The sequence below is a fragment of the Malaclemys terrapin genome, chromosome 15 (genome assembly GCF_027887155.1).
Source record: "Malaclemys terrapin pileata isolate rMalTer1 chromosome 15, rMalTer1.hap1, whole genome shotgun sequence".
In the NCBI taxonomy this organism is placed as follows: Eukaryota; Metazoa; Chordata; order Testudines; family Emydidae; genus Malaclemys; species Malaclemys terrapin.
This window is the reverse complement of record NC_071519.1, coordinates 7,881,218-7,894,175: the sequence shown is the minus strand read 5'-3', so window position 1 is coordinate 7,894,175 and position 12,958 is coordinate 7,881,218. Positions and strand designations below refer to the sequence as shown.

At 52.1% G+C, this 12,958-nt stretch overlaps 1 protein-coding gene across 7 annotated transcripts in view; it reads right to left on the bottom strand.

The window, feature by feature from the left end:
- LOC128823057 (zinc finger protein 436-like) overlaps nt 1-12,878 on the bottom strand; it is a 35,336-nt gene extending 22,458 nt beyond the window's left edge. For 6 of the 7 annotated variants that reach the window (XR_008441639.1, XR_008441640.1, XM_054005114.1 and 3 more), the window contains exon 1: nt 12,794-12,878. The gene's annotated coding sequence lies outside the window, so the exon portion shown is untranslated. Of the gene's footprint in view, nt 1-11,072; nt 11,092-12,793 lie in introns of those variants that run through there. The other variant, XM_054005116.1, reaches the window with a different exon arrangement.
- Between the last annotated feature and the right edge of the window lie 80 nt (nt 12,879-12,958).

Sequence of the window (12,958 nt, the reverse complement as noted above, 5' to 3'; positions counted from 1 at the left end):
TTCAACTGCTGCTTTAGTCTGGACTGGCCCAGCCCCTCCATACCTGCAAACCATGCCAGGACTGGAGCAGGAATTAACAGGAGAGACCTACTCTACTCAGACGGGAGCAACCCTAGGAAGGGAACTGTCTGTGGAGCATCTCCAGCCCCAAAGAGAGGGCTGGCAGCATTTGGGGCTCTGGCCTTCACTGAGGGAGGGTGGGGATCCCCGGAGTTCAAAGGGGGAACAAGCTGAAACCTGCGCTGGAGACCCATAAACTCTGCAGGGGACTGAGATACTCCCAGGGCCCCCAGAAGTAATAGGGGCCCATATCCTGATGGGATCTGTCCACAGTTTTTTCCCCCATTGCTTTTCTTTCATTCCTTTATTTACCCTTGTTTGCCGACAGTTGGCTCTTTTGCAGTTTCACCTGGTACCCCAAGAGAGGAAGAAGGTGCCCCGAGGCCTCAGCCAGAGGGTGGAGCCCTGACACACTAGAAGGACATGCCCCTGTAGCACCCCTGAGGCAGGGGGCAATGGGACTCACAGAGGTGCACCCCAGAAGGCCTGAAGCCCAGCCGTTGGGCACCAGTTTGATGGTCTGGATGGCCTCTCACTGCGGGCTGCCAGCAGCCTGGCACGTGGAGTAGATACGGGGTGGCCTGCAGAGCAGGAAGTGGGGCAGCGTCCCAGACAGCACACCGAGAAGGGAAATGGAGAGGGGACGAGGGGCACTGCAGTGAACTCAGCACCTGCCCTGAAGGCCATTGGCAGAAAATTGTCCTCTCCCTGGCCTAGCGGGTCAGTGACACAGAGATCCCAAGGGTCACTTGGTCTTTGCCAGCAGCTCTCACCTGAGACCTGACAAACCCATCACACCAAACATCTCTTGGAGAATGGACATGTGAGGTGTCTACAGAAAGCTCGTAACTGGCCAAGACTCAATCACAGAGATCAACGTATGGATCACGTGTAAGGAACAAAGCATCTATACAGAAAAATCTACTCTATGGACTTGGAATGGAAAATCAATCACTGAGAGGTAATAGGCCCTGGGACTGGCCCATCCACCCAAGAGGGAGTCGACACTTCTCACTAGTCAGCTGCAAGGTAATGCAAGGCTCAAGTGACCAGCCTTGCTCCCTCCCAAACTATCCATGGAAAACCATCGGGGCACCACCAAACACCTGGAACTGGGGTGGGAGGGAGCTGAAGGTAACACATATTTGATTGTCCCAAATCCAAAATATGAATAGTTTAAAGGCACATGTTACACGTGTATGGGGTGGAGGGGCAGGCCAAAGTGTATGGGGGCAGGGGGGCTGTTTGGAGGCGGGGCAGACTATGCAGAGCTAGGACATGGCTGGACCAAAGGCAGGGGGCCCGGCTGGAAGTAGCAGTGAGGGGCCCAGCTCAGGCTACACCACCAAGGTGGCATGCGCAAGACCATACGCTGCTGCTGCCTGTAATACGTGTGCAACAGCCTAGGACAGGAGACAGCTACTGGCTCCTACAGCGCCCAGAGAGGACTGGAGGGGATGGACAAGAAGGGGAGGCCGAGCTGCAAACGGTGGCAGGAGGAGGAGGAGGTGAAGGAGAGAGACATTTGTAGCATGACCATTATTCCCACTGCACCATAACAGAAAGTACAGGAGAGGGGAGCAGCACTTCAGAATCACCCAGCAACTACGCGGTGAGGGCACTGGATGGGGACTATTCCTGGCTCTGCCACAGGCCTGCTGGGTGACCTTGGGTAAGTCATTGCACTTCTCTGTGCCTCTGATTGCAAACTTGTGTGAGACCCACAACTGCCTATAGGGCTGCTAACTCCTCCCGCCAACATTGCTCTGTGCAAAAGTTAGGAAATTCACTTACAAAAAACTTTATGAACGCAGGAGTTAAGGTTGCCCGGAGCTGTCTGGTGCCCCTCCAGAACAGACATCAGCAAAACTCAAACTTGTCATAATCAGGAAATGCAGAGATAAGGTACACACCAATGTAATCCTAATTCTGACCCACGTGAGCAATGACCCTTTCTTTACTCCTACAACACACCTGTGTGTGATAGGCCATTTGAGATAGTGCCCATCACTAAAGTACTAGGGAAAATGAATACCATGGCACAGAATCAAGCACTTTATCTTTGCTAAGACAGAATTGGGTTTTAGGTGAGCTGCATTGTACAGGAACTAGTGACACCTGTTCTAGACTCAGACACTGAGTCTGCTCCCCAGAAATAGCCGCACACTTAGTCAATTGAACACCTCTTCACCCCTTTTTACAACTCTTTCATCCTTACTCACAGAAGTTCCAGCTAACGTTCTACATTCACTCACCCATCGTTAAGCACAGACTGCTCTCAGATCCCATCTCACTGCTGACCATTCCCATGGCAAACAGTCCCATTTCCTCCTGACAATATGCAAAGCTCAGTGCAGAAATGACACAGACTGGAAACTCAAGGTACACATGCACCTCTCTCCTTTCATCGCACACATGGGGGATTCAGACCCAGATTGTCTCATATCACAATCACGCTTCCACCAAGCTATTCTAACTAACGCCTCTACCTTTCAGTGCAGCTACACCTAACACAGGGAGTGCAGGCAGATACCGCCCAGTGGCTGTTGCCAGCTCCAGGGGGCAGAGTTAAGGTTGCATTGGCATGTACATTAGCTCTGTATTTTTGAGTTTTTGGAGGTTTGACTTTTGCAAGGCCCAACATACTGCTGGGCAACCTTAACTCTGCATTAATGAAGGTGTCAGTGACTAGATGAATGTTCAGCAAATATACAGAAAGTGATGGCTCCCCATCCCTACCTGCCATTCACACAGGCAGCAAAGCCCTGGGCAAGGCAACTTGTAGAGGCAAAGAGAAGGGGCTAGAGTCAGGAAGGGGTAGCAGTGAGGGAAGACCGGCAGCTGACAGTTGGAGAGTGAAGAGGTTCGGGATATGGTAGGGGGGCAGAAGCGGCTGGGACTGGGTAACCTGGGGCTGGCCAGTCTCCATGGGGGACCACATGCTCCTCCTGTGCCCCCTTCCACACCCTCTTGTGAGTAGAGAATGACCACCCTGTCCTCACCCCCGGAGGCAGCCGTGTCTCAGGACTCTCCCATGTTGCACCCACTAACTCTCTTCCCATTTAGGGTATAGCTCAGGGCAACAATTTCCCACCAAGATGAACCCAGCTGGCTGCGGGCTGTTCTGGTGCACAGGGGCCTCTGGTGGGTGAAAGGCAGAACTGCAGCACTTCTCAGACAATGTATCTTCTTCAGGCAAAAAAAAAATTCTGTGCTGGACGTGAATTCTGTACATACACTGTGAGTAACTCACACCCTGCACATAACAACCTGCTCATTCCCATCTCTTCTCCCTATGTCTCTGAGTCCCAGACCTGCTGCTGTCATTAATGCACACAGGCTTTCACTCCCGTCACTGCTGGCATGACCCAAACCAGTTACAGGACTGAACCCTTATTTTCCCATCACATGGGACAGACTCAGCTGAGGGGGAAGTGAAAGTGGGAGGGGGTACAAAGGGAAAAGGGTTGTTGTAGCCATTTTGGTCCCAGGATATCAGAGAGACGGATTTTTAATTGGTTCTAAAAGAAATGACCGCACCCACCTTGTCTCGCCAAGAGATCTGAAAGTGGCAGAAGGAGACAAACAGGAAGACAGAGCTCAGGACTCTAAACCAAACATTTATAAGCCCCTGGAAGAAACTACATTTCCCTTCTGTGCCTGGGTATGTTTGTGTCCTATATAAGGGACCACCCCATTCCTCTCACAGCAGCAAGGGGAGACTGCAGCCAGTCCCAGATGGTCCTTCCCCATCCTGGGATGTGTGTTGTGAGGAAGTTTGTGTGTGATGGGTGCATGAGCGGGGTCCCCAAACAGCTGGACCCATCTGCAGATTGGAAAGCCAGGGCAACCCCAGCACAGGATGGTGGCTCTGGGCAAGGGTAGCCGTTCTGGAGCTGGGCCTCTGCCCACTCTAGGTCCCATGGCAGATGGCTCTGGAAGCATCAAGTGGGTCCATCACTGCAGGGGAAGGTTGGGGTAGTGTCTGAGATCAGGGTGAGGATTGGGGGAGGGGGGAAGAAGGGGGTCCACGCCCAGGAATGGGGGATAGAATTCACCTCCCCAACCTTCTGCAGAGCCCAGAAACCAGGGATTTATCCAGTGAAGTGAATTTCACGTTGGGTGACTGAGCCAGCCATGGAAAGATCCTTGTGCATTAGGTTCCACACTGGCTCCAGGAGTTTACTAGTACTCCCTCCCCAGACTCCTGGGGACAGCCAGGGATAATTACTGGGTTATGGGAATTAGAAGATGAAAATTCATTAAGAACGATGATATTTGTATGTTTATTATTAAATCCCCAGACACCCACCAATTCCCGTCCTTCTTCCGATGAGCTATAAATATCTAAGGGACTCAGCTACTGATCCTGCAGTGAGTTCCTGCCCCTCCCCACTTTCTCTAGCAGCACTTTTAACAACAGGCTAGGGAAACATGTAAATACTTTGAACCAAATTCCGGAAGCTGCTGGGCATGCACAAGTTAAAATGAAACCAAGGTTCCATCTCTACAAGGACCTGACCCTTAGTGCAAAATAATAGACACTCACCAGAAATCTGAAATGGCCACTTCATAACTGATAGAACGTTATTTATCTATTGACTTCTGGGAATTACCAATAAAAGAAACAACCCAGTGAAGGTGATACTCTGAGGGAGAGATCTCATGTGTCTTTACAAATCGGTATAATCTAATCTGGGACTTTATACACTAACATGCCTTATTCGTAGCCTTATGGCGATTGCCTGGTATCACTATAGGGCAGAAATAAGGTTGGTGCCTTAGCTGTGAAATTCCATCCCCTAGCATATTGCAATTGCTGTTCAGTGGGTTTAGCAACATTCATTTTGTCAATTTCTTTTTTTAATTTCAATAGATGATGTATTTATTTTAAGCCCTTTTTTCAATGCTTACGATTTCAACGTTCAGAGCTGTGGGAAGTTATGGGGGTCATCAGACAACAATTATTTAATTACAGTAAATGAGATTCCCAAAGCCAAATCTTTATAACTGTTCAAACACAAATTGTCAATGTCACATGCAAAATATACAGTGTAAATATCCTTAAATCAAACTCTACTTTCTCCAGAAGCATTTCTGTATTTTACCTATATAAATTTTTTTCATCTGTGTGCGTGTATAGTGAAGTCAACATTTACTGCAATTTATTAATAAAAATCCAATCCTTTCAAGCGTACTTTTAAGTAACTAAATACTTGAATTCTTTCACTTCCTGGACTGTAGTGCTTCCTTTGAGGATAATTGCACCTTCCCTGTGATGTATTTTACTCTCAGTACCGTAACCCCACCGTGATGTAGCTCCTGTCTGGGAGCTCTGCTGAGGCCAGTGGCATTATGATCAGAAGGTGACACACTGACACATGAGCAGAGACACATGGGGGAGGGTGGAGGATGAGATAACATGGAGGTTATCAGGGTCGAACATGGCCCTACAGAGTGTGGGGAGCAAATTCCCTCTCAGCCTCTCCTCTCTCCCACCTTCCAGAGTCAGTAACTCTGATAAATCGCTCCCTGAAATCTAAATAGCCCCAGTATGTGAGAGAGTGATTAACGCAGGTGCCTTATGGGCTGCAGTGACAACCCCTGCCTGGATGAGGAAGTGCAATAGAAATGGGTTAGGCTGGGAGAGGGCACAGCTGATGTGGGACTGGGAGCTGAGTTCACCAAGAGGCCAGAACTCATGGGTGGGTTGGGACAAGAAACGAACAGGACTGGGGAGAGGCACTTCTGTGTAATTTCCCTGTTTACCATCCTGCCATGTATTTAATTTAGAAACCTTTCATTTACATTTAAGCACATTGGAGCTAAGCTGTGTTGATGCATTTCCACTTACAGTGGTACAGTTTGAATTAGGTGTTTAATCAGATGCTTATGCAACACAAAGCAGTCAATAATTTGGTGTGCTTTCATGAATTAACATGACTGTGTGCTGTGCATAGCTTTTAAAAAAAAGATGGTGTGAGCGAGTCTCAAAATTTCAGGCATTAAGAAATTGAAATTAGGTGTCAGTTCATTTCGCATGCGTTTCTCTCGTAATTTTAATTTTGAATCAGTATTAATACTATGTTGTTTAAATAGCGTTAGAGTCTATTTGCATAATCGTTTGCAAGATTTCATTGGATATTGTGAAACAGCAGTCTTAACCTTTTATTTTGAGATTACTAAATACAATCCAGCGCACCACTCCTGAAAGACTGCAAGCTCTGGCCGGTGACATGCTCCCTAGAGAGCAAACACCTGACGAGCCCTTTCACCCTAAAATTGCTTTGGCTCTTTGACATTGCTTTATGCACCACACCAGAAAATGCTATAGGTAACCAGTTAATTACAGCAGACCTTCACTAGGTATCGTTTTCAGCTTTGCAATTATTAGAGCTCATTCAAAAACTGGAACTGAAATAACCAAAGCAAGTTAAGAAGAGAGTGATATTGGGCACAGGTGGGGGTAAAACAATAAAGGGAAAGAACTGACTATGGGAAAAGGAACATCCCAAACTATCAGACCCCCGGACCACCAGTGTGATGCAGCCGTGAAACAGGTGAATGCAGTCCTAGGATGCATCAGGCGAGGTATTTCCCGTAGACCCAGGGAAGGGTTAGTACTGTTATACAAGGCACTGATGAGACCTCATCTGAAATACTGTGGGCCATTCTGGTCTCCCATGTTTAAGAAGGATAAATTCAAACTGGAACAGGTGCAGAGAAGGGCTACTAGGATGATCCGAGGAATGGAAAATCTGCCATATGAGAGGAGACTCAAAGAGCTTGGCTTGTTTAGCCTAACCAAAAGAAGGCTGAGGGGAAATATGATCGCTCTCTAGAAATACATCAGAAGGATAAATACCAGGGAAGGAGAGGAGTTATTTAGGTTAAGCACCAATCTTGGCACCTGAATAAATGGATATTGGCCATCAACAAGTTTTGGATTGACATTAGGCGAAGGTTTCTAACTATCAGAGTGAAGTTCTGGAACAGCTTTCCAAAGGGAGCACTGGGGACAAAAAACCTAACTGGCTTCAAGACTGAGCTCGATACCTTCATGGAGGAGATGGTATGATGGGACTGCCTACAATGGCATGTAGTCAGTCTGCAGCTGCTAGCAGCAAATATCTCCAAAGGCCGGTGATGGGACACTAGATGGGGAGGGCTCTGAATTACTAGAGAATTCTTTCCCAGGTGTCTGGCTGCTGGGTCTTGCCCACGTGCTCAGGGTCTAACTGATTGCCATATTTGGGGATGGGAAGAAATTTTGCCCAGACTCAGATTGGCAGAGACCCTGGGGTTGGTTTTTTTTGCCTTCCTCTGCAGCATGGGGTATGGCATGGGTCATTTGCAAGTTTAAATCAGTGTAAATGGTGGATTTTTTTTGTAATTTGAAGTTTTTAAATAATGATCTGAGGTTGTTAACTCAGCCAGAGGTTAGGGGGCTATTACAGGAGTGGGTGGGTGAGTTTCTCTTGCCTGTGATGTGCAGGAGCTCAGACTAGATGATCATGAATTTCCCTTCTGGCCTTAAAGTCTGGGAGTCTATGAACTGCGCCTTGCGTTGCACAGACACTGGTGGAGATCAGGTCCCCATCGTGCTGTGCATGGCAGAGAACCTGACTGAGATCAGCACCCCCATTGTGCTGGGCACTGCACAGACAGAGAGGGACAGTCCTTGCCCCAAAGAGATCACAATCCATATAGACAGTGGGTAGGAGGAAAACAGAGTGGGGCTGCGACTTCCTCAAGGTCACCAAGCAGGTCAGTGACAGATCCTGGAACAGACCCCAGTAACTCCAGAGCCCCATCACCCGCAGTTTGGAAAGGTCCCCAGACCCCAGCGTATTAGGCTGCAGGAAGAGGTGGTTTGTCCATGGAGGCACAGGCTGTCTTGGCAGGGCTGCTCAGCTGCCGTCCCTGCACACAGCTGGGGGGTGGTGTCCCCTTGGTCAGGAGAAGTCAGTGTCCAGTCCTGTGGGGCTGTGCTCCTGGCTCATACCCCAGCTCTCACTGCTGTCCCTCCATTACCAGCTGCACTGTTCAGTCAGCCCCAGGCCTCAGTGAGGTCACTGTCCCCCCGCACCCCAAAGCTTCGAACTGGGACATAGTGCACCAGTGCCAGAGTGCACTAGTGTAAATTCTGTCTATACTAAGGGTTTGCACCAGTGCAGGGGCGGGCAAACTTTTTGGTCTGAGGGCCACATTGGGTTTCCGAAATTGTATGGAGGGCCGGCTGTGACTCCCCAAACAGCCAAGCGTGGCCCAGCCCCCTGCCCTATCCGACCCCCCCACCCCCGGGACCCTGCTCCATCCAACCCCCGCGCTCCCTGTCCCCTGACTGCCCCCGGACCTCCCACCCCGACTGCCCCCCGCCGCCCCATCCAATCCTTCCTCTCATTCCTGATTGCCCCCCACGGGACCCCTTCCCCATCCAACCACCCATTCTCCCTGTCTGCCCCTGGAACCCCTGCTACTGACTGCACCCCACCGCCCCATCCAACCCCCCCCTCTTTCCTGACTGCCCCCACCGGGACTCCTACTCCCATTCAACCTCTTGTTTCCTGCCCTCTGACCGCTCCGACCCCATCCACATCTCTGTCCCCTGACCACCACCCCGAACTCCCCTGCCCTCTATCCAACCCCCCTTCTCCCTGACCCCTTACCACCTCCGGAAACCCCTGCTCCTGATTGCCCCATGCCACCCCATCCAACCCCCCCTCCTTCCTGACTGCCCCCCCGTTCCCTGCCCTCTGATCGCCCCAACCCCTATCCACACCCTCGCCAACTGACCACCACCCCGAACTCCCCTGCCCTCTATCCAACTCCCCCTGCTCCCTGCCCCCTTACCGGGCTGCCTGGAGCACCGGCGGCTGGCGGTGCTACAGCCACGCCGCCCAGAGCACCAGGACAGGCAGCGGCGCCGCCTGGCTGGAGCCTTCCACGCCACCGCGCAGCACAGAGCACCGGGTCAGGCCGCGGCTCTGCAGCTGCGCTGCCCGCCAAGAGCTCACAGCCCCGCTGCCTAGAGCATTGGGCCAACGGCGCGATGAGCTGAGGCTGTGGGGGAGGGAGAGCGGGAGCAGCAGGGGAGGGGCTGGGGGCTAGCCTCCCGGGCCAGGAGCTCAGGGGCCAGGCAGGAGGGTCCCGCCCATAGTTCGCCCACCTCTGCATCAGTGCCTAAAACACCAGTGTGGCAGAGACCTTCAGTGCCTAAAACACCAGTGTGGCAGAGACCTTCAGTGCCCAAAACAGCAGTACGGTGGCACTAGAACTGGGATCTATTTCTAGCTCTGTCATGGACAGCCTGCGTGACCTTGGACATGTCAATGTTTCTCCTCCCAACATTAGTCTCTTTACCCAGCTGCCCACTCACTGGGGTCTCCTTTCTCCAAAGCAGCTCACCACTCAAATCTGTGTGGTGTCCCCAGAGCTAAGGTTGTTACACTCTGGAATAGTCTTACAAGGGTGGCTGGGGAGTCTCGTTCCTTGGAAGTTTTTAAGAACAGGTAGGACAAACCTCTGTCAGAGATAATCTATATATACTTGGTCCTGCCTTGGCAGGAAGAGCTGGACTTGATGGCATCTTGAGATCCTGTCCAGCCCTACATTTTTATGATGCTATGCAATATATATGTATAAAAACACAGCATACAGAAAAAAACCCACCACAACATAATGTCAGGCAATTCAGAAAAACAACAGAAACCAAAAAACTACACTCCACAGCATAAAATGACAATACAAAGGAGAAGAAAGCAACACAATGCAAAGTAACACACCCTAGGACAAAAGTACACAACGCAAAAGAGCTCAACTCAAACCAACAGAACACAGACACCAAACAAGCTGAGGCAAAACAATGCACCATACAACTATGCAGCACAGCATGGGGCGATCACAGTTCCAAATGGCACCATGCAAAACAGCTCAGCGTAGAACACGACAGCACAAAAGAGAATTATTTCAATGTAGGCCTGGAAGGGATCCTGAGAGGTCGTCTCCTCAAGCCTCCTGTGCTGAGGTAGGACCAAGTATCCCTAGACATTCCCAGACTAGTGTACCTCTAACCTGGTCTTAGAAACCTCCAATGAGGGAAATTCCACAGGCTCCCTTGGAAGTCAATACAAGGCAAACACAGCCCAAAACAACGCTGTACACACACACGCTGGGCTTGGGATTAAGGGGAGAGGCCAGAATTCAAACAATCAGTTCCCAGCTCTGCCCCAAATTCTCCATGCAAACTTGAGCAAATTACTGTACTTCCACTCTCTGAGCTTCAGTTTCCCCCTCTGTAAAATGGAGAGTCACCTCCCACCATTGGTCTCTTTAGCCTTTGAGCTTTTTGTGGCAAGGACTGTCACTGTGGGCATGTCTACACTGCAATTAGACACAGGCGGCTGGCCCGTGCCCGCTGACTTGGGCTCACACGGCTCAGGCTGCGGAGCTGTTTAATTGTGGTGTCGATGTTCCAGCTTGGGCTGCAGCCTAAGGTCTGGCACCCTCCCACCTCACAGGGTCCTACAGCCTGGCTCCAGCCTGAGCCCAGACATCTACACTGCAATTAAACAGCCCCTTCGCCTGAGCCCTGTGAGCCAGTGTCAGCTGCCATGGGCCAGCTGGGGGGTTTTAATGGCAGTGTAGACATACCCTGGGTGTCTGTTCAGCACCTGTCGCTATGGGGACTCTGATCTTGGTCAGTGTCTGTACAGAGCCCTGCACAACATGGAGCCTGATCTCAGTCGGGAGCTCTGCAACTCCTGGCATTACAGGATCCCTGATTTTGTTTGGGGTCCCTGCAGCACCTGGTAAAATGTTGGGCCAGGATCTTTGTCAGGGTCTGTGCAGTGCCCAGTACAGTGGTGGGGCGTGATCTTGGTCAGGGTCAGTGCAGTGCCAGGCCCAACAGGGACACAAATCTCAGTTGGGGGTTCTGCAGCGCCCGGCAGAACAGGGCCCAGATCTCACTCGGGGTCTGAACAGCACCTGACACAACAGGGGAGTCTGACCTCACTCAGGGTCTCCGCGGCACCCGGTAGAACAGGGCCCAGATCTCACTCGAGGTCTCCGCGGTGCCCAGATCTCACTCAGGGTCTCTGCAGCACCTGGCACAAATGGGAGCCTGATTTCACTTTGTGTTGATGCAGGGCCCGGCACAACAGGGGGCCAGAGCTCAGTCAGGGTCACTGTAGCACCCGGCACAAGAAGGTCCCGGCTCTCTGTAGGGGTCTGTGCAGTTCCTGGCACAACGAGTGTCCCAAACTCTGTCAGGGTTTGTGCAGTGCCCGGCACATTAGGGCACCTGATCTCAGGTAAGGGCTGGGCCACGCTCAGAACGATAAAAGGCCTGATCTCAGTCAGACACCAGGGGAGAAAAGCGGGAAGATGTTTAAGAATTTGATATCAGAATTTCAGAACTGAGGAGAAAATGGGGCACAAACCAAATATTTGCCAATATAAGAGAGAAGCACCAACATCTGGGGAGATTTTATGTCACCATTCAACAGTTCAAGAGAAAAGAGGGGAAATTTGAGGGGATTATACAGCGATATTCAATCAACAACAGAATGGGACAGATTCTTCTTGCCGCACATTCACATGGCTGGCAGGGAGCCCTGGGTGATGTGGCTTTCACAGGGGAAAGGAGTGGGGTGGAGTCAGAAGGTCACTGGCTGTGGGGAGGGCTGGCAGTGGGGTCAGGGAATGTGACTAGCAGGCCGTGCGGGGGCTGCTGGGTGAGGGAAGTAACTGGGACTGGGAAACCTGGGGCTGTTCAGTCTCCATGGGGCTGCTTGCTCCTCCCTTCCCCTCTCGGGCCTTTCCATGCCCTGTTGCCAGCAGAGGGAGGCCCCCCAGCCCCGCTCAGCATATCCCTGTCTCAGGGCTCTCCCAGCGCCTGCCCATTTCAGAAATCACTCAGGGGACCGATTTCCCTCCTAAACAAAAAGGAACAGGAGTACTTGTGGTACCTTAGAGACTAACAAATTTATTAGAGCATAAGCCCGCGGGGATGCATACCGAAGAAGTGGGCTGTAGCCCACGAAAGCTTATGCTCTAATAAATTTGTTAGTCTCTAAGGTGCCACAAGTATTCCTGCTCTTTGTGCGGATACAGACTAACACAGCTGCTACTCTGAAACCTCCTAAACAAGGACAAATCACTGCAGGCAAAAATGGGGGGGTGGGGGAGGGAAGTCACCCAAAACCTGGGATTTGAACTGGCCATTGGCGAAGTAGAGGGAAAATGGGGCACAATCAGGGAGGAAAACAGAGACCTTATCGGGGATTTGAGAGAACGGGGGGGGGTCACCGTGGATGTTGCTCGTTGCTCTCTCGGGAGAAGGGGGGAAGGGCTGGAGAGGATGGGGGGTACCCACGGGAGGGGGCAGCGGTAAATACGAGGGGGTCACCGGCTCTTCTCCTCCCCGCCCCCCCATGTCCGGACTGCACAGACATTTTCCATCCGCCCCTTTCCCAGATCCCCCCTCCCGGCAGCCCCCGCCCAGCCACACGCCGGGCCCCAGTGGGGGCCGGTCCCCTCCCCCCGTGGGGCCCCAGGGCAGAGCCTGGCCGGGCCGGGGGCGTTGGACTCCTGCGGGGACAGCAGCTCCGAGCCCCCCGCGGGCGCTGCCCCAGGGAGCAGATCCCGGCGCTGCGAGATGCCGGGTCCCCCCCACGGACACTGGGGCAGAGTCACCGCCCGGCCCCGCCCCCGGGGCTCGCTCCGGTACCTGGAGGCTGCAGCGCCGCAGCGGGGGCGGCTCCGGCGGGCCGGGCACTGGAGGCGTTAATGGGTCTCCCCAGCACAGACGCCGCCACTCTCCCCGGCTCCGCAACGATCTGCGCATGCCCAGCAGCTGCTAACACCCCGCCCCCCATTTTCCCGCCCCCGGCCC